The sequence below is a fragment of the Oxyura jamaicensis genome, chromosome 27, assembly GCF_011077185.1.
Source record: "Oxyura jamaicensis isolate SHBP4307 breed ruddy duck chromosome 27, BPBGC_Ojam_1.0, whole genome shotgun sequence".
In the NCBI taxonomy this organism is placed as follows: Eukaryota; Metazoa; Chordata; class Aves; order Anseriformes; family Anatidae; genus Oxyura; species Oxyura jamaicensis.
Genome location: NC_048919.1, coordinates 2384787 through 2404996, shown reverse-complemented (window position 1 = coordinate 2404996; position 20210 = coordinate 2384787). Strand labels below are relative to the sequence as shown.

General features: G+C 38.8%; 1 long non-coding RNA gene and 1 other non-coding gene across 2 annotated transcripts; one reads left to right on the top strand and one right to left on the bottom strand.

Moving 5' to 3' along the window:
* Positions 1-9252: 9252 nt before the first annotated feature.
* On the bottom strand, positions 9253-16515 carry LOC118178960. Its single transcript, XR_004756339.1, has 2 exons — positions 16324-16515; positions 9253-10097 (listed from the first exon to the last, which is right to left on the bottom strand). It is a non-coding gene; the product is annotated as an uncharacterized LOC118178960 (long non-coding RNA).
* A 3304-nt stretch (positions 16516-19819) lies between these two features.
* TRNAS-GCU lies at positions 19820-19901 on the top strand. Its single transcript has one exon. It is a non-coding gene; the product is annotated as a tRNA-Ser (tRNA).
* Positions 19902-20210: the final 309 nt, after the last annotated feature.

Here is a 20210-nt window from a genome sequence, read left to right as displayed (position 1 = left end):
GTTGCCAGACTGTGACTAATGTATCTGTTGGTACATGCTACATTTCTTTGGCTCTCTCTACATAAACAAAACCCCAAATCCCCCTCTTAAACATTTTTTTCCAACTCACTGTACTAAAGATCTCAAAGAAGTTGGGAAAGGAACCCTTTACTGCCTTGAAATTCAGACTAACACCATAGTTTCTGTAATTGACTCATCTTTATGATCTTCTTTCTCCACACATACACATGCAATCAGAGAATTTTTTTATTTAAACCCATGATCACTTAGGAAATGAACATAGATCTAAACTTTCACCAGTGCTATACATGGACTTTTTGAATCTGCATGAGAAAAAGGGCTTTAGGAGTTCCCAGTAGCATTTGATTAATATAAGTAAGATTAAGTGTACTTATATTGGAGAATGTTAGGTTACTACCTTTATAAAAGCTTTTTTGAACAAATAAGCATCATGCTCACAAAGCAAGTAAATGTAATCAGACGTAATCTGCTAAATATTTACACAACTCCACTAATAAGCCCTTGTCTCAACATGTGACGTCTCTTCTTTCAGCTTTTCCCTGTGTATCCAAAGATATTAAGCCAAATTATGTAAACATGTTTGTCTGTGATTGGGATAAAAAGTTGGATATGCATGAAAGTTTACTACATTATTTTCAAATTTATATCATTTTTATTAACATAGCTTTTAAAATTCAAAATTTGAATGTCTGGTAAATCAGCTACTCTGCTTTTCTTTACATGTTAGTCTAGAGTTGATGCTTCAAGTGTGGCAACTCCAAGAATTAAATTGTATTATATCTAAGAGCTTGTTATATTCCTTCTCTAAACTGCGCAAGCATTGTTGGGATGTCTAATTTGAAAATTAGAATTTTCAGTCTTGAGCTCTCAATATTTTTATTCATATTTGAGCATCCATTAGCGTAAAAAGTTACTATGATTTATCGCTTTGCAGGAATTTTCTAAAGACTAGAATTAATTTGAGCGTGAATGGGAAATGGATACATATAAGTGAAAAACACTAACATCATAATGACAAAGGTCATGGCTGTCCTCTGGAATACAGAGGGCAGAATTGTTTTGTGGAATAGGAACATACAAAGTGCTTCATAATTGAGCAACCATGATGTGATTTGAATGGCTCACATTGTAGTTCCCCTGGTGATATTAACATGCAAAAGGTCACAAGTCCAAATTAGACTTACAAGTTAATAGATTAACTGGAAACGGTCACTCATAGCTGTTTATGTTTCATTTGTACTTTCTTAGATTATAGAATCACAGCTTTCAGTCTTATTCTTGTATTAGTGCGATCACTCTGGCAAGTTATCTGTAAAACAGAATAAAGATTTTTAAGAGAAGGCCTTGATTAATATAGGGAAGAGTCACATACTCCAAAAAAAGATCTCTGAATTAAATACAAATGAAAATTTGAAAAAACATACTATAGAAGTATCTGTCTTCAGAATGTTACGCAACCCAGGGGAAAGATCAAAGAAGAGGAGGAGAAAGGGGCTTTCTGGATTGTTTTCTTTCTGGTGTTCGCACACAGACAAATTTGTATTGCAGTTGTTTTTTTGTGTGTGTTTGTTTATTTTCTTAAGAGTAGGTGAAGTTCAGTCACCTCTTTTGTTTTTCTAGACCTCCTGAAGAAACAGTTATGGAAGGAAACATGGATCTGTCGCCAAATCTGGAAACAAACCTGGCCTTAAATTTCCTGTTACAGACAACCTATCAGTCAAGCAGAAGTTGAAACACAACATAACCTATTAAAAGAGAGAAAGGAGTGCATGATCCAGATAAAGTCACCTCGGGTGAGTACTGGATACGTGGAATCAAGCCATTTGTCCTGATAAATAGACATTACAAACTGGATGGATTCTTTGTACGTTAATCACGCTTGTATTACTGCAGTGAATAGACATTTGCTTTATTTTTTCATACAAACACATTAGTTTAATAAGAATATACTTTCGAAGTAGAGCTCATGCTTACATTTTAGGTTGGTTTTAAGCTGTCACACAGTGGAAAGTTTGAACTGGAATTACACCTATAACAATAAACTTTGTCTTTGAGAACTACATGAGATGTCTCAGTGGTGTTATTCAGGACACCTGAAATTAATTTTAGAATAAGGAATCACAGAATATGCATACATGCCTTTTAGAAATGTGGGATCAAAGGCCAGAGATAAAGCATGTCTTCTAATCTCCCTATTCCTCCAGGGCGCAGGCAAAGTTTTGCAGGCATGTTCACAAGGCTTTTAATGAGCACAGGATCAAGTCTTTATTTCATGCAACTTTGCAATCGGTGGAGATAAGAAGGGTAATTTAAAATAAATTATTTGAGTTTAAAATACAGAAAATAGCGAAGTTACTTCTCCTTATCATTGTTAATTGTATCTAAACAACAAATAAATCCTCCATAATTTAAATAGCAGACATTAAACAAGTTCCAACCTAACAATGTGTATGAGTAAATTCTCTGAAAACAATATGAAGTTTGCCAGGATTAGCTAATCAGTTTATTGTTTCGGTGAAGTCAGCTAGCATGTATGCCAGCAAGTTGCTTTTTAAAGTGATATTCCATTTTTGAACACAAAGCTTCAAATATTTATAGAACAAAGATTATTTGCTAAATATCATAGCAGATGGATGGCTTCTCATTTCTTGAGAGGCACTGTGAGAGCACAGCTACATCTCTGGAGACAAAAAACAGGCCCATACAGACAGAGAAGCAGTTCAACTGTCCTTGCAGTTTTGTATCATTGTAGAAGTAGTTTGCATAACCAGAAAGCTATTTTGATGTTGTTCTTGACATGTATGATTACACGAGGGCTCTCCACACAATCAGGCATGCTGTTGAATATTCAGGACTCCTAAGTGTGTTTTTGTGTGTGCACATGTTTTCTCCTTTGAAGTCTTAGGGAAGAAATAGGATAGATCTAATTCTAATTTTGATTTATTACATATTAACAGCATTTTCTTATTCAAAAACATAATTCAGCAAAAAAAAGTATTTTAAAATTAAGGTTAAACCCATTCAATTATGCAGTCATGTAGGTCTGAGGTAATGCTCCTTACATCAGTGTTATTTCATGTCTCTGACTTAATTTAGAGCAGAAAATAGGCCTCAGGTATTTGGGGGAAAAATATAGTCAAAATTAACTAGTGCGCTGATCTTATAAGGACAAAAATCTTATTTCCATTCAAAGCTTCACTTACATCAGTGTGGAGTCTCCTGAGTAAAGCAGGCAGGCATTCACAGAGTAGGACCAGCCTTCTTCCCCTGTCCTTCCAGCCAGGAAAAAAAATGAGTAAATAGAGAGCAGCATTACTATGTCATATCTTTATGCATGTAACTTGCTGTTTGTCTGTAGGGAGAAAACTCAAGCTTTCCTCTAAATTATCAGCAACATGTAGTTCAAAGGAAAGTTTATCTTAAAGGCCTCCCTACCCCAGTGGCCCTCCTGTCTGTTCTCTTCATACCGCATTAGACTGAGGATATATTCTACTACTTCCCCACCACATTCCTAATACGTAATATCTTTTATTTCTGATAGCCTTAACATGCATGCAGGCATGCATGCCTGATTATTTTACATACTTATCTGCCCCTCACAATTTGTTTTTGACTATCCTCTACCATTTCAATAAGTTTATCTTCCCAGCACCCTTGGGGTTGTTTATGTTTGAGTGAGAAGCTAAGACACGGTAAGAGATATATATATAGGATAAGTTTTGGCAGAGCACAAAACTGAATCCAGACATCTTATCTTCTGTACGAAGGTCCTGACTACAGATTATGCTTTCCATTCAAAACCTGTTTGGGCCTAGGAGAGCTGTTTCTGCTGGGGCCATGGGCAACAAAGCAGCTATGTGAAATAACACGGCCATTTCTGTTTCTTTGATGTCACCACCTTGGAATTACTACTTTCATCAACTTCAGGAGCTCTCAAATTGCTACCTGGAGAGTAAACATCTTGTTTTGAAGAAGAAAAAGAAATACTCATGCTTCTCAAAACTAATGGGATTCCAAGGCCCCCAGTTTACATTTTTTTATTTTTAAATTATGCCTTGGAGTTAGAGTTGAAATATTTATCATCTAGATCATATTTTAGTGTGTGGTAGACCAAAAGTAGTACAAGAAAAACTAAATATAATGGGAAATGTTACCTGCTGCACCGTGTCTTAATGAATTTTTATGCTGCTCTTAAGTTTAGTGAAACCTGCCCAGCATCTCACAGTAAAAGCAGGTTACTTGACACAAGGAAGGACATGGACACAGTAAAGTATGGAATGGCAACCACTGGTAAAGGACACATTTTTCAACGTGCATTACAATTGGAAATAAATTCATACAAGTGCACCCACGTAGCAAGAAAAAAGATACAGTAACGCAGCCCCAAGCAATTAAAAAATATGCTGTATGAATGAGCAGACGGGACAACCAGAGCAACAGCCCAAGTATCTCCTTGGGATAAAAAACAAGCATGCATTCAACAGACAAGGTTAGAAGTACTGCTGGGAGAGCCCCATAGGCCCCCCACCAGCAAGTGCAGTAGTACAGTCTGCCAGGGTAGGTCTGAGTGATCAAGCCCACAGCTAAATCAGTCTGACAGAGACCTTTCTTTCTCTACCTGCAAGTGTCCAGTCTTTACAGTGGTTTAAAGATTGTACTGCACAAGGCAATTCCATGAGGAGACACCTGTTGATAAGTCAGTGGTCTATTGTGAAGCATGTGCAGTCAGGTTTTACCAATACTATGCAAGTACATTGGGTTCATTCATGTTACTTTTTGAATTACTTTGGCATAATGCCCTAAAAATTTTATCGTGGGTGCAAATTCCTTTCGTTGTGTAAGACGTCAAATGGGGCCATTCAAAGATCCTCATCTACACATGACACTGACTCAAGTGTTAGTGCACAGTGGCATTCATCACTCGGTTTCCTATAGGTGCCCATCTCAATAGCTTTCTGATTTAATCAATTGTTCTTAAAAGGCTCATCTTCCTTATATATTACAATTTACACCTATAATATTGCTTCTTTCCTAATATCCTCGCACAAAGATGTCCAGCTAAGCCATTAGCTGCTATCCAACTGCCGTGAAGCCTCAGTCACAAAGCACAGCACACACACACCTCATGTCTGATCTGGGCATGCAGACAGCATACAATGACCTGAAGTGACAACTCAACAACCGCTAGCCCAGTCACACTGTATTTCTGATCAGTCACAATGCATGCCTTATTCACAGTGTGCTACAGCAGAGTGGCACAGAGCTAGTCTTACACCAGCAGGGTCACTCGCTGCAATCAGGTAGCTCTGGTGGTGAAGTTTGTTGTTAGCTGGGTCACCTTCCCGGAGCTAAGGTACATCAAGCAAGGTCATTAGTAGAAGTTTCTGTTGCCGAGAGTTCAGACTTCCAGGCCTGTCCTTATATGTGTTTTACTAGCACATAGCTTCCCTTCATATGGATTAGTAATAGCATTTTTAAAACATTTTTTCCTATTTTTCTAAAGGTCAGCCAATCCCTGTTCTCTATCCCTTCTGGCTACTTTGAGCTATGAGCACCGTTTCTCAGCACCTCCAGTCCTCTCGTGGTGCCAAAGAATGGACACAGCTCAAGATTTTTATGCAGCCCACTGATATTTTTGCACCAAAAAAGGCAGGACTTGCAGTCATCACATGAAATTTAATGAATTCCTAATGTTTTACATGACAGTTTTTTGCAAGATAATCATTAGAATCTCTAAAGCTACTTTTCTTTTTTGTTACTGTAACATATGGTTTTGTGTATAAACGTTAGCAGGCAGAGAGTTCTGTTGCAGGGTGCCCTTGAGGATGAGAACAAACAGCAGGCCTCCCCCAGAGTACGTACTAAAAAATCAGCTGAGCTGCAAACTGGGGCAGATCAAAGCACTCACTGAAAGTTTATATTACTGTGTAATAAGCGAGATAAAATTCTTGAAATTGAAAACTCCATCGTTTACATTATATAATAATAATAAAAAACCTAAAGCTGCTGATGCAATTCCTGTTGCTTACATAGAGGCAGTTTCTTCTGACCCTACAGATTCAACAAAGCAAGCAAAGGTGGGTCAGAATGCATTTCAGGGAAAAGGTAAATATTAATTGGCTGTCTGGTGCCATTGCATCATTTAATAGTATTTATTAGCTTTTGCCATATATTCCTCCACATGTCCGACCAGACAAGCAATATTGATTTTTCTGTCTGCTTTCCAGCGAAGCTCATGAATAAATTCACATTGTTAACAAGAAGCGTACTACAACTAGAATTGCCAATAACTGACTGTGCCATAACATCAATACCAGAAGAATATTTGGAAGCCACTCCAAACATGCTAAACACTCAATACAAAAGTAAATTTTATTATTTTTTTGATAGTTGCTTTTTGTACTGGACACACGTCTTGGAGATCCACAGTATTATGCAAGAAAATTAAGTGAAACTGCATTTGAGGATAGGAAACGATCTCAAGGAAGGAGTTTAACACAGTCCTCTAATCTCAGTCTAGATCACAGAGGTCTTGAGAGAAAAAAAAAAAAAATAGGAACTATTCCAGTCCAGACACATGCTGAATCCTCTCTAATTCAGTCATCCACACTGACCTCCCGGGAAACCAGTGGTTCCTACACAGCAAACAAATTCAGCAGTTCATCTGTTCTGCACTAAAAAATAGCCCCATTTAGGACCAGAGGGAAAAGCTGTTATCCTGCCCAGTGTTTAACTATCAAAGATTCTTTTGAAGAAATTGAAGATACTGAAGATAACAATCAGTTAAAGAAAAGTCTTTCCCAGACCATTCGCCAGTTTGCTAGTATGCTGGGACAGAACCAGCTTAGTAAATTATATTTAGCACAAGGTGAGTGACGTAGCTTGGAGCAAGGTGGAAATGATAAAAATGCATCTTCAAGAGGGAGTAAATCTTCCCCTTGGCCCTTAAGAGAACACAGTACAACGGTCATTGATGTAGAACTACATCAGAGAATCTAAGGACAGTAATAAGTTTTACCCTCTATGTGGAAGTTGTATAGAAGATAGGGATCATTTTGAACTTGAAAGTAGGCTGAGTAATTAATCTATTCAAAAGATACTTAGTAAAGCTAACTCCAGAGATAGGGCCAGTACCCACATTTATTGCTTTCCTAAGAATGCCATTATCTGCAATGAAAGGTGCCACGGTGGCTTCCTTAGGTTAGTTCAGTGTTCCCAGACCACTGCTGCATTCTGCTCAGGATCCTCAGCTCGGTGTGCACATAAAGCTAAGACATCAACAAGCTTGAGCTCAGTGGCAGCTTTTTGACAAACACTGGATTTGAATAATGGGTCAACATCCATTAAGCATACACCCTCGTCCCTTACACATTATAGGGATTTTCTTCTCCAGAACATTTTGATTCTTCACTGCCTACCAACAATACATCTGAAGACAGCAGCTTTCTGGAGGATAACATCAGTAACAAAACTTTATCTTCCAGTGGCAGCTCATGTGACAGGGAGAACTTCAAAAAATAATATAGGTCTTCATCTCTAGATTGTTCCAGCCCATCTTTTTTTTCAGACAAGATCCACGCATGATCTCCATATGGCTTATGTTTTGTGTGATCAGCTGCCATTCATTTTCCTGGTATTTACAAAACCAAAGACCAGAGCCTCCCATTAGACAAGCACAGAGGAAAGGAAGAGGCTCCAGGCAGATCACGAGAAACTTAAGCGACATGGAAGGTATATTTAATGCACGTGCAAAGGTGGTTGGGTTTTTTATTATTTAAATCATAGGTTGACTTGATATTTGACCTGCTTTGTAAAGAACGGGCTCTGTTTTCCTCTACATTTGGAAGCATATTGAAATAAGTTAATAGTTCTTCCATCTGTATCTCCATCCTTACCCTTCCAGCAGATGTGACTTTTAGTAGGTTCTACTAGAGACACTGAAAGCCATTCAGTGAGGAGATGGTGTTTGCTGCCTGAGACTTTTACAAGTCACACACTCACTTGCTTTATTCCTAAACATTAATAAATACCACTGTAGCTTTAACCAAGCCTTCTTCGGCAATGACACGAGGGGGATTTGTGGGCTTTATTGTTACAGAGTTGGAGGCAAAAAAAAAAAACAGATTCTTCAGCATGACAGCATCCACCAGAATCCACAAGCATGCTTTTTGAGCACTGGTATACATGGCTCATAACACAGTCATAAAACGTGCCCTTTCTTTCCTTTATAAGGCTTCCCTTTGGGATAGATCCCATTTAACCAGTGCTGAGCCCTTTAAGCTCAACTTCTTTATGTATTCCAAACATAATCAGAAGCTCAAGTTTTAAGAGGCACAGCTTTGTTTGTCAAAGCTATTTTTAATTGTTTGCTGGTCCTATTTTCTATCTGTGGTCTAAATGCAGTGAAAACTTTGACTGCAGAGACTTTCAAATAAAGGCAGAATGAAGGAGCAATAGGTTTCCCTGCTGCTCATTGTAATCAACAAGCTGCTCACTTTGTCTCAAGAAACTGCTTAAGTAATTAGATTCAAAGATGCTATCAAGGAAACATTTCTACTCTCAGCTTCACTGGAAATAAACCAACTGTCTATATTTTGAAGTTTGTCATCTATCCCAGGGGTCATGGTAGACATCTAGACAGAAGCTTCAAAACTAAACTTTTGTCTTTAAAAAATAAGAAAATTAAGAACTAAGGGACAAAATGGACACCCAGAGGTTTTTCCTATCTTGCATTGGAAGGTTGTAAATATTCATCTTCCTGCTATGCCAACAGGAAGCCTCCCTTCTCTTGAGTTTCCTCCATCTCCTGCTGACCTTAGTGGAGTCGGTAACAGTACCTGTTTTGTCCAGGAAGTTTAGGGGGCAGAACTACCAGAAACAGGAGGAAAAAAAATAATAGTGCAGACTACAAATAAACCAAAAGCTCTATGGGTAATCAGGCCTCATTTTATTCCTGCTTTCAGACAAAAGCCTTGTACTTCTTTCCTAACACAAAACATTTTGGTGAACCAAACCACAGCTAGAATAGGATGGGGAAAGGAAGAAGGAGAAAACCACAAAACAAAAACACACAAACATTCTGCTGCTGACATTAATTAGAAGAGTCTGGTTTTCTGAGGCATTATATGTGTAGCATCTAGGGGTATTTGTAGGCAGTCAAAATTAAGGACAGAGATGTAAATCCATGTGGTTCAAGTTTGAATGTGTGAAGTGATAGATTCACAAATTGCCTTTTCATTTTCAGATTATTTTTACAGTATTAGCTAATCTAGAGTTCAATCCAAGTCTCAATGTTTTTCTTGTTTAGCATTCTATTTATTAAACAGGAACCCAATCTGCTCATCAGATGGCACGCAAAGAGCACTAGTTGTTAATCAGTAAATACTTAACGTGTTTTCATCCATCAGTCATAAATAGAAAAGCATTCAAATGTTTTGTTACGTAACATTACTTCTTTCCTGTTTAGATAAAATTCATTCCAGTTAACCAAGAAATGAATTTTCCACGTACACCGCAAATCTAGAAAGGTTTCTAGAAAGCAAGTCACTTTAGACAAACATTTAAAATGCATGCAGTGCCAACGCAGGTGAGAGAAAAGAACATTCAACAGAAGCCTACATCCTAACATGCTTCATAGGCAGCATTCAGACATGCTAATTCTTCCTAAAGGACAGTGACTGTATAATTCCCAGCAGCACATCAGATTGGGATTACACAAAAACAAAAAAGGGATTTAGAGACTAAGGTTTTTCCCTTGCACAGTTATCAGCTTAAGGTACACATTAACTCTGAACTGTTGGATATTATACTTTCAGGTTACCATCACGTGATGGAAGTCCTTAGTAAAATCTCTCCAAATCCTAGAATATTTGTGCAAAGATGTTGTCCATTATTCAGCTGTGGACTTCGCCAAGAGCAGTTATCAATTTCTTCTGTTATGTCTTAATCACCTTCTGGCAGAAGATTCAGACAAGGAAGATCAATGTCATATTTGTCAAGTTGGTGGAGGTTCTATAAATCCACTGCTGAGGCCATGTGGTTGCGTGGGAAGCCTGCAGTTTGTTAGGCAGGAACGTCTAAAAGAAAAGCTCAAAGCTGAAATAAAGTCAGGTGAGAGAGAGGAACCCACCAGATATTTGGTTGAACCCACAAACATTTGGTTGAGATACCTCACCAGGTTTACCTCTTAATCTTGTTTAATTCCATTAGCATAGCGGAATCTGTCAAATCTTTAAATTTACGCAAAGGATAAATTTAACTCAAAGCTTGATCACCATGGCAGTGTTTTTCTTTAGCACAAGAATTCTCAGTAAATTAACTGTAGATATTCATGTATTTGACAAGGCCACTACTATGTAGCGAGCAGATCACCAAGACCAAAAACAATTTTCTAGCGCTTGGTTTTGATTAAAATGAGATCTTGATGTCAAGTGCTGAAAGATTTAATGAGCCAATCTACAGCAATTAGTAGTATCAGATGAACATCAAATTTTGTAGGGATCATAAGCTGCACATGCAAGTCTAACAGGTAAGAGAAATGTTTGAAAGACAAATCCATAAAAAGAGGTGAAATGTGTGAAGTTCTGGAAGAATGCAGATGGGGAGGGGAGAACGAATACTGACAGGACAGATTGTAGCATTCGGGAAGGTGACTCCCAGCTAGAAAAGAGCCCTGTTAGCACTGCTGGGTGAGCTGCAATTTCAGCCTGACTTCTGTCAGCACACTTTTTTTTTTTTTTTTTTTCTCCAAACAAGTATTATTCTTGTTGTACTGGTTCCATTCTGAGGGGAAATTATCAGTGTGACATTATAAGCTAAACTTACAGCAACGTGAGAGCACATTATCACAATACCTTCAATCTCAATAAAGATACAGCCTGTAATCGCAACATTGCTCGGTACCTTCTTCTAAGATACGTTCTACAGTGTTTGTTAAGCACTTGGATGTACTCTGACTTCTGAAGTTCCTAAATGAATAGCATAATTTCCAGCTTGCTTCTTTAAGTAAGTACTTAAATGCAAAGAAGAAAACCACCAACAGATAGTAACCAAAGAATTAACCTCCAGAAGGGATAGAAGTGGGTCTATGATATATACACACACCCTAACCTGGTGTAGATAGTGTAAAATGCTGATCCTGTACGTGGGAAGATAATAGCTTATGCCAGCTTTGTTTCTTCAGTCTTAAAAGGCAGATGATATATCAGTTGAATCCTGCATACTTGGTTCCCTGCCAGGCCTTGTTCATTTAGATTCCTGGCTTGCACCCAGCTTAGGGAAGTGAGTCACATTTCCCAAACCTTCCCTGAATCCTGTCCTCAGAATAATTGAAGTTTCCCCTCAGAGCTAGCTAACTGAATACAAGGAAGTGATCATGTTCAGAAAGAGTTTCTTCGAGAGTCCTGGAGCCAGCAAGAGGTGGTACGTTAAGCAACGAAAGAACTAAGTGGCACAGTATCCCAAGAAGAACATATGACAAGAAATCCACATTAGCAGGCAGAGGGTTTGCATCTGGTTGTTGAAGAGTATGGGGAGGGTTTTTTTATTTTTTATTTTTCTTAAAAAAGGACATAAGCCATCTATGCACATAGAGAGCAGGGCTTTTTCCTCTTTAACATTTTTTATTCCACATAATCCTATAGAAGAAAAGGGAAAGCAGAATCAGTTTATAGAGTAGGAGTATATCCACTCATTTTATGGCACTCAAATTATATTCATTGTTGTCTTAAAAATAGCAAGGGAAGATGGCTAATAAACAATTCCAGGCACTCCTTGGCTCTATTGCTATAAGACCTTCAACAGAAACTTATGTATGAAGTCAATTACTCCATCTTACATCAATATCGCTCATGATTCTGTTTTATTCCCTAAAAGCTGCAGATTTTATTGTCTAAAAGCAAAACAAAGAATTCAGAGCAGTCAGGCCACACAGAACTAACAGAAGGTTATTCAGTTATCACCACGTGCTTATAAAAAAATTCCATAGTTTTAAATGATTCAGAAATCCAATACAAAGACAAAGATCTGTAGAAAATGGCTTTAAAGTAAGTAATAATAATAAAAAGTGTCACTCTGGTTTTATAACAGGCACGACATAGTTTAAAGCTAAAGGCTTAATTTTTTGTCTTATTGCAGGGGCTAATCTGGGGGCTGTGAAAGCCTTTGAGCTGTGCAAGCAGAACCTGATAATTGATACGGACAATTTTAATGTGAATGCGTATTACAGAAATCACCAAAAGTCACGGGTAAGAAACCGCATCACTTCAGATACGAGTCCATAATCCTATTTTGGTATTGCTGCCTTGCAATATTTCAGTGTGTCGTGAAATGTCAACATCAACTGAAACCTGCTAAACTGTGTGAGAGAGATATGCTTACTTATGCAGATTTCAAGAAATGTGGAGAGACGTTATTCATCTTCGGCTTAGATTTTATAATCCCAGAGCATTTCACAGAACTGCTCCACTTCTGGAAGCTTTGCATAGAGAAAACCTGTAATTAAGTGTGGCAATGGAAAAATTGTTTGTTGTGTAGATACAACATTACAGTAGAGAATCAGATTGAGGGAGAGCAGCCAAGGATTTCATTGTTTGTCCTTCGCAACATTATGTAAGATGAGAAATCTGGTAAACTAAGCGACAGAAGAATTTAACATTTTTGTTACACTTTTCCCCCTCTAAAATATATATATATATGCAATTTTAAAGCAAGAAATACAGGAATAAGGGTCAGAAATACTGAATCTGAGAGCCCTGCTAGTTTAATGATAACCAAGAATACTCTGTTTTCTGCGGAATTAATTGTGCCAAAGCATGATGTATTGATTTCATCATAAGATGCTGCTAGCATTGAGGAAAGAGATAAACATGCTCAGCAACCAAAGTCTATCTTCTTGATAAGACTTCAAAACACTATTCTTGAATGTTAATGCACAAATTCTGTTACTTCATTGTCACTGAGAAGTTTCCATGACCCTAGGGAGCTCAAGTCACAGACAGAACCCCACTATGCAAGCTGTAAGTAAATAAGATCTTATGACACAGCCTTTTAGCTAATTACAATAGAAGTTGCCTTCTCCAGAAGTCTTGCAAATGTCTTGGCTTGCTTCCGAGTGCCTGGTAGGAGTTTCAGTCCCCAGTCTACACAGCTTTTGTGGTACCAGCAGTCAAGGAACAAGGCTTGCATGTGCGCCACACACACGGAGTTCAGTCTTAAAGCTTTCAAGTACTTTGCAGAATTTGAATTGATGGTGGTATCAGAGTCTAGTTTGATAATTCAGATCTCCATGCTTACACATTGCACACAAAGAGAAACTGCCAAGTTCATTGTGTGTGTGTCCCCCCCCAGGCATTTTAAAGAAATGGGATGAATTGCAAGGGTAATTGCTAGAGTGTTTAGAGTAATCAAGATTATTGGTTGTAGTGCTTCCTTGAGATGGTTTATATCATATTGTAATGTTGTACTTTTAGGGTATTATTTGTAATGCCCACCTAGTGAAGCTAGTACCAGAAGCTTCTAAAACATATGGTTAGATGCCCTTCTCAATGTTTCTACTAATCTAAATAAATAATTTACCATGCCAGTCTTTCCTATCAGCTTGGAGAAGGTATACAGCCTGGTAGAAGTGTCTTTCTCAAATTATTTGCAGTAAACAGCGTATATTTCCCCATCTGCATGCCCTCAGGCCTTAATAACACATTAAAAAAAAAGCAAATGACTTCCCAGAATGCCTTGACAGAAGTGTTCATTAGCAAGCTATTGTCTAAATGATTGATTTGCCACTATGCTGTAAAATACATACATCTATATACACACGTGTATATAGATGTGAGTGTAAAGCCTTTTACTTGTACTGTCATGCACTCATTGGAAGCCTAAAGGAAAACATCATGGCTTGAGATCTCTAAGGGGAACATAGAAACGCAGGAGAAAAGAGTGGAAAAAGATGCAACAGTTAAAAGAACAGTTTGAAGAGAATTTATAAACATGCTAGAGCACATAATAGCACAAAGATGACTCCAACCCAATCACAGCCTTTCTCAGGTGTACCAGAACAGCTGATCCATAAAAACACACCACCCAGCCCCAAAACAGACAAGTAAGCAAAAGCAGGTATTTTGATAAAAGTTCTGAGGAGCAGGATCAATTCAAGGTTAAGGAAAATGCTGCTTCTGTTCACAGGCTGGTTGGTCCTTGCCTCTTCCTGCTGACACTTCTAAAGATGATAATGGTACTTTTCAGGAACACTACTGAGGCAGCTTACTGCAAGCTTGGATTTACATTCAGCATCCAGCACGTACATTCTGGAAGCACACACACAATTATCCCTTCCCCTCCTCTCCCACTCTTCCCCCCCCAGCCACCCCCCCCCAAAAAAATGCACTAACATATGCACATAATTTTATTATTTTTTGTCTCTAATCAGTGGAATACAGCCATACTGCCTTGGAATGAGGGCTACTCTTCCATGCCAGCAATATTGTACCGTGTATTTACAGGGGAAATAATTATTAATTTCTATAGTTCTTTTCACCATTGGCAGCTGGTACTTTAATTACAGATGCAAAATGCAAACAAAACACTTGTTTGTCAAGAGCAAAGCAAAATAAGTGTTTTGTCCTGCGGGTTGATTAGATTCACTGTAAAAAATATATTCAATTAGAACTATAAAATGGAAATTTGGGAAGGCAAAATCAATTACCCTCAGCAGAACGCAGCCAGGATGCTGCATTTTAGTTTATGACAGTACAAGTGCCATGAAATCTTCAATACCTACAGGTGGTCAAAATCTCTAGCTGTATTCACTGAGAATTGACACTTTTTGAGGTCATCCCTGTTGCATGAGCTGTTTTAGGAGTGTTATGCCATCCAGTTCTGCACCCGGTTCCCCACAATACCAGGATTTTCCTCAGAGACCTTATATCTAGGAAGGCAGAAAATTCACTCCCTGGTTTTCATACTAATGATGATTACCTACATTATCTAGGTTAAAAAAGAAATTAGCCACCTACTCCTAGAAACATTCCCTCCACCCCATAGCTCTGGACTGTATATCTGTTGTTTTAATTGCACTATCCTTTTCCCTTCTAATTACTGCTTGGTATTTTCCATTGCTTGTGTCAAGTCAGTACTTCACAGTTGTTTTCTTCCTGGTGAGCTTTACCAATCTTTGAGTGTTCTCTGGATCCGTCCCATTTTTCCACTAGGACTCACCAAGGTACATTCTGAACAAGCTAATGCCTGTCCTAACATTCACACAGTGCTACATCTTACGCTGTTTTATTCCTGAGACCGGACTAAATGTTGACCTTTTGGTTACCTACATTCAAAACCTTCATTTTTTCCCTCTGTAACAGGATATCCTTTCAGCAAAACTGGCAACCCTGCATTTTTGTAGGCTAGGACTCAAAAACCTAACTCCCTTAGTACCTGTGCTGAATCCTCACAACAGGCTAGGCAGCTGCGAGCACTGCTAGTAAGAGTGATTAGCAAATACAACATTAATTGTGAAAATAATCCAGACTTAATAAGGCAATTATATTCAGTAAACCCGAGATACTCAACCCACAGCACTATTTATTTTATTTTTTAAGGCTGAATACAGGTTCTGTGCAGCTTCCTTCTCTCTGAAAACCCCTCAGACATCGATAAGGAACAGCAACATATTAAATAAATTGTTCTGGTTGTCCCCTCCATCCTAACCTCTTTTTTCATAGTCCATTCCTGTTACAGTACTGGACATAAAATGCAAAATCATGCAACACATGCAGAGCTGTGACAGAAATATACATACGCATCCATAACTTAAGGCTCATACACCCTTAATGGGGTGCCTTCCTTTTGATCGTGCCTTTCCAACCACTTGCTGGAGCATACTAGCTGCCCATGAGGCAGGTCAACCTGCACAGCACTTCTTAAACGCATGCTTAGCACGTAACCACAGGACGTCTGATTTTCAGGCATGTAGCACAAGAGGAGTCACTGGAATGCAGACATAAAAAAAGTATACAGCTTTCCCAGCCACTACACAGTTTATCACTACCATAACATTGCCAAAACCCACAACAATTTGAAGTATCTTTGTATAGCTTAGTCTATTTACCAAGTCCATTAAAAATCACTGCAGTAAAAATACAGATTTGTGTGCATATAGGCACCACGTGAACTAACAGATTCAAGCCTCTAACTTGGACTGCAGGACCTTTACAAAGACTGCTTTGCAGAACTTAGGAGACTGAACAACATCCCAGTCACCAAAAATAGGGTAAGAAAAATATTCAAAGCAGCAGTGCTTCCAGTTACCTTGTAGCTATGTCTTATCCTCACTGCTTTCTTCTGAGTGTTACAGCACAACTTAACATACTTTTTTTTTTTTTTTTGTCCTCAAGCTCTTCAATCTGCATAGAATCAGAAGAGCATTTCCAAGCAGACCTTCCTTTCCAAAAAGCAGCCAGTAGACTTCTCTTACGTGCTTCCTTACAGGTGTAGGCTATAATCACAACTGATCCTCATACCCTCCTCAACATCCTAATGCAAAGGGATTGATTTCCTTGTTGTCTTCCACTTATTTAAATGATCTTCACAGTGTTTTTGGCAGCTTCACAAAAGACACCTGTGCATGCCCTGCTCATCAGTCATAGCATTAAAAAAGAAATGTTAGAAGAGAACCTAAGTAACCATTGGGATTGTATGCCAGGAAATGCACCTGGAACGAGAACTATAATGACTTTTTCAGCAGTGCTAACTTAAATGATTACAACTGTATCCCCACCAGCTTCACTGGTTGATGTTAACTAGTCACCAACTCCTACAAATAGTTTTACTAGTAATGGATTAGGATGGATTAATGGATGGATTAATTAAACTAAGGGTTAAAACAAGGGCTTTGATGAGGCCTTTTTGCAAGCACTCCTTATGGTAAGCACCCAGACCTATGTAAAGGGTTTTCTTGGCTGTAGGTAAGTACTGTGGCCATCATCTTTAAAGGTACTTCATAATTCTACTCATTTTAGGCACACAGACCAGAAAACAGAATACAGTTGTGGTACTGCTGTTTGCCACTAAGTCAGTACTATGGACACGTCACATGCAAATGCATTTCCCTTGTCTTGGTGTGCTTGTTATGAATTGCAAAGCTGCAGGTGAAACTTTCCAGTTAGTTGTCACACAATCTCTACGTGAAACTATCCCTGTGTTCTGTACCTTCCAAAGCTCTCTGGAATGACATTTTTGATGTTTTTAAATTCACAAAACATCATTTCACTGGAGCAATGTGAATGTAGTTGCACTGGTCTAAAAAAAGGTCACATCAGCTGATCCTGTGGCCTCTCGTGGTTTGTCTGAAGTCTTTCATCAGTCGTCTTGAAGCTGTACAAATGAATAGTGATTTTCAGTCCTGACTTTCTGGAGATTGGGAGGGATTTTAATTAGAACCCAGTCTATGGGATGCTGGATTCTTGTGATTCCTTTCTAGTCTTGCCATTTAGAAACGTCCAGTCTCAAATAATACTGACATAGTGATAAGAATAATTCTTGGCCTTTTATTGTTGTTGTTATGGCATGCTTACCCTTACAATTAGTCGGTATTTCTGGCTTAGTTATGGCTGAACATCACTAAAAACAAGACAAGACAAAAGAAGTCAGAAAACCGCAAACCAAAGAACCGAGTAACCTCACAGTTTTCTCCTAACAAATCATCAGTCCAGATGAGAAAACAAAACATAAAAATACTTTCAGATGTAGCACATAAACTACCTGTCTGTTTGTGCATCAGGACTTGGCATTTCCACAAGTTACCTCTCATTTTGAATGCCTATTGTAAGGAAGCATTAAAAAAAACCCTTTCCATTTGACATTCAGAAAGCTGGATGCAGCTGCACTGTCAGCTGAAGTCGGTGAAGAATTCAGCACTTCCAAAACTCAAGCAAGAGAGGGGGGATTACTTTCTGCTCACTTTAGACATTCCCAGTACAAAGGCAACATCTCAAGCAGCTGGCCACGCTCCTGTTACATTCTGCAGAGAGAAAAAGGCAAGTTTGAGATCTGGTTCATCTTTCCTTGGGAAAGATGCCTTAAACTGGTCACACGAGCTTCACTCTCCAGACCTCTGGCTTTTCTCTGGACTGTAAAGGCGTGACTGGGTTAGATATAAATACCTAGGGTGCAGCTGTGAAGTGGAGCAGACAGACCACAGTCAACGTGGTTCATGCTGATTACTGGAAGAGTGAGTCAAAGAGAGACATTTACCATCACTGGCAAACCCATAGGCAGAATTTTCAATTTCTGAAAACTTGGGTTCAGGTGCGAGATACCAAATCTTGTAACAGGCGAGCCAACGGGGTGCAGAACACGGGCCTGTCCCTGTGGCACGGTGCAGCAGCAGGACAGAATTACAGCTGGAATGATTCTGGTTTCTGAGCAACCTCAATTATCTGCTAATGTCCCAACATTACATGGTCAAATGTGCTCTAAATTAGTCTAACTCCCTCTCCTGTAATAGAAGCCAAGCTCATCTGATGTGGGACATTTACTGCAAGCAGGATAAATAGCCCAAAATGCTGAAAAATTTTATTTACCATCATTTTCCTAAAACCTTCAGGAGCTGAAGGGACAGCTTTAGTGTCAAATGATAGAATGCTGCAGCAGTCAGAGGTTACAGATGGCCTTGTTAAAAGCGCTCGTAAAGAAGTCTATCAGCGACAGACAAACATGAAAGAGAAACCACTTTCAGACAAACACTTCAGAGAGAATACCAAATTAAAACAAGAGACCCACGGGAGCAGTTCAGTGAAGCTTCTCACTATATTCATTGGTTAGTCACTCAAATATTTTGATACAGAATCACGTATTCATTTCTGAAGTGTGTGTGTGCTTTCCGATAGCTGAGTCAGCCTGCTCAAAGTAAATAGATCAGAGCCGGAAAACTGAAGGAGCAGTCCCCCAGAGGTGGCTCAGCGGTAGCACATGTTACGTCAGTGATGGACAATTAATAAATGTTTGATGCTATTTTCTCAAACGTTTGCCATCAATGCTTTTCTGCTGTAGGGCTGCTTGCATCGTTTAACCTTCCCTCCCATGCAGGTCTGCACTAAAACGATTTGGATGGGAACAGCAAGTGGAACAACGCGTCAGCCTCTGGCTATGTGAGACCCTCGGGCTTTGAAAAAAGCCTGCTCCCTCCCCAGTGTCACTCAAGTTTAAGGGACAAGGTTTAGAGGTTTTCCTATAATCTAGGTGTCATGAAGAGACCAAGGAGCTTTAGCTGAAGTGACCACACAGAGCTGCATCAGCAAGATGCCACATTCCCGCATCTCTTCTCTTTTAAAGTCTAAATTCAGATTGGGCTTGGAAAAGAAAAATACCAAATTCAGATGCTGAACTCTCCGCCCCATGTATCTCCGAAGAACATGTTACTCCTAGGCTTGAGTTCAATCATAGTTCTGAAACTTGGAGTGCTATTAGCTCAAAATTCTAATTAAATCCATATAAAACTCTTTAAATGGATTTAATCATTCTTTAAAATTTTTAAAAAAAAAAAAAAAAAAAAAAAAAAAAAAAAAACAGGTACAACCTTAGACTTTCTTAATGCTATCAATAGTGCTGAAATAACAATAATAAATAGCAATAAATAATAAACAACAGTTGTAGGACTAGCTGCATAAATAAAATAAGTCTTTAAAAAATTCAGTATAACATAGATAAATTGAATAAGGTGTCAGACAGCCACGTCTATTTACAATTGTTTTGATACTGATGATAACCCAGAGTTGTGCTGTATTTCAGGGGTTAAAACCCAGCAGACGAGGTGGCCGAGTGGTTAAGGCGATGGACTGCTAATCCATTGTGCTCTGCACGCGTGGGTTCGAATCCCATCCTCGTCGGCAACCAAAAAAACCTTTCCTTGAAGGAAGGGTGCAAGTGAGGTTGGTGCCATGCTATTTTCAGTGGTGCCCAGTGCCAGCACAAGAGGCAGTGAGCACAGACTGAATGAAATACAAGAGGTTCTGCTTAAACATCAGGAAATGCTTCTTTACTGTCTGGGTGGCCCATTAGTGCTGTGGTGTCTCCTTCCTTGGAGCTCTTCAAAAACCAGCCTGCTTTTAGGTGTTCCTGCATGAGCAGTGGGGTTGGACCAGATGATTTCTGGAGGTCCTTTCCAACCCTAACTATTAAGTGATTCTGTAATTTTC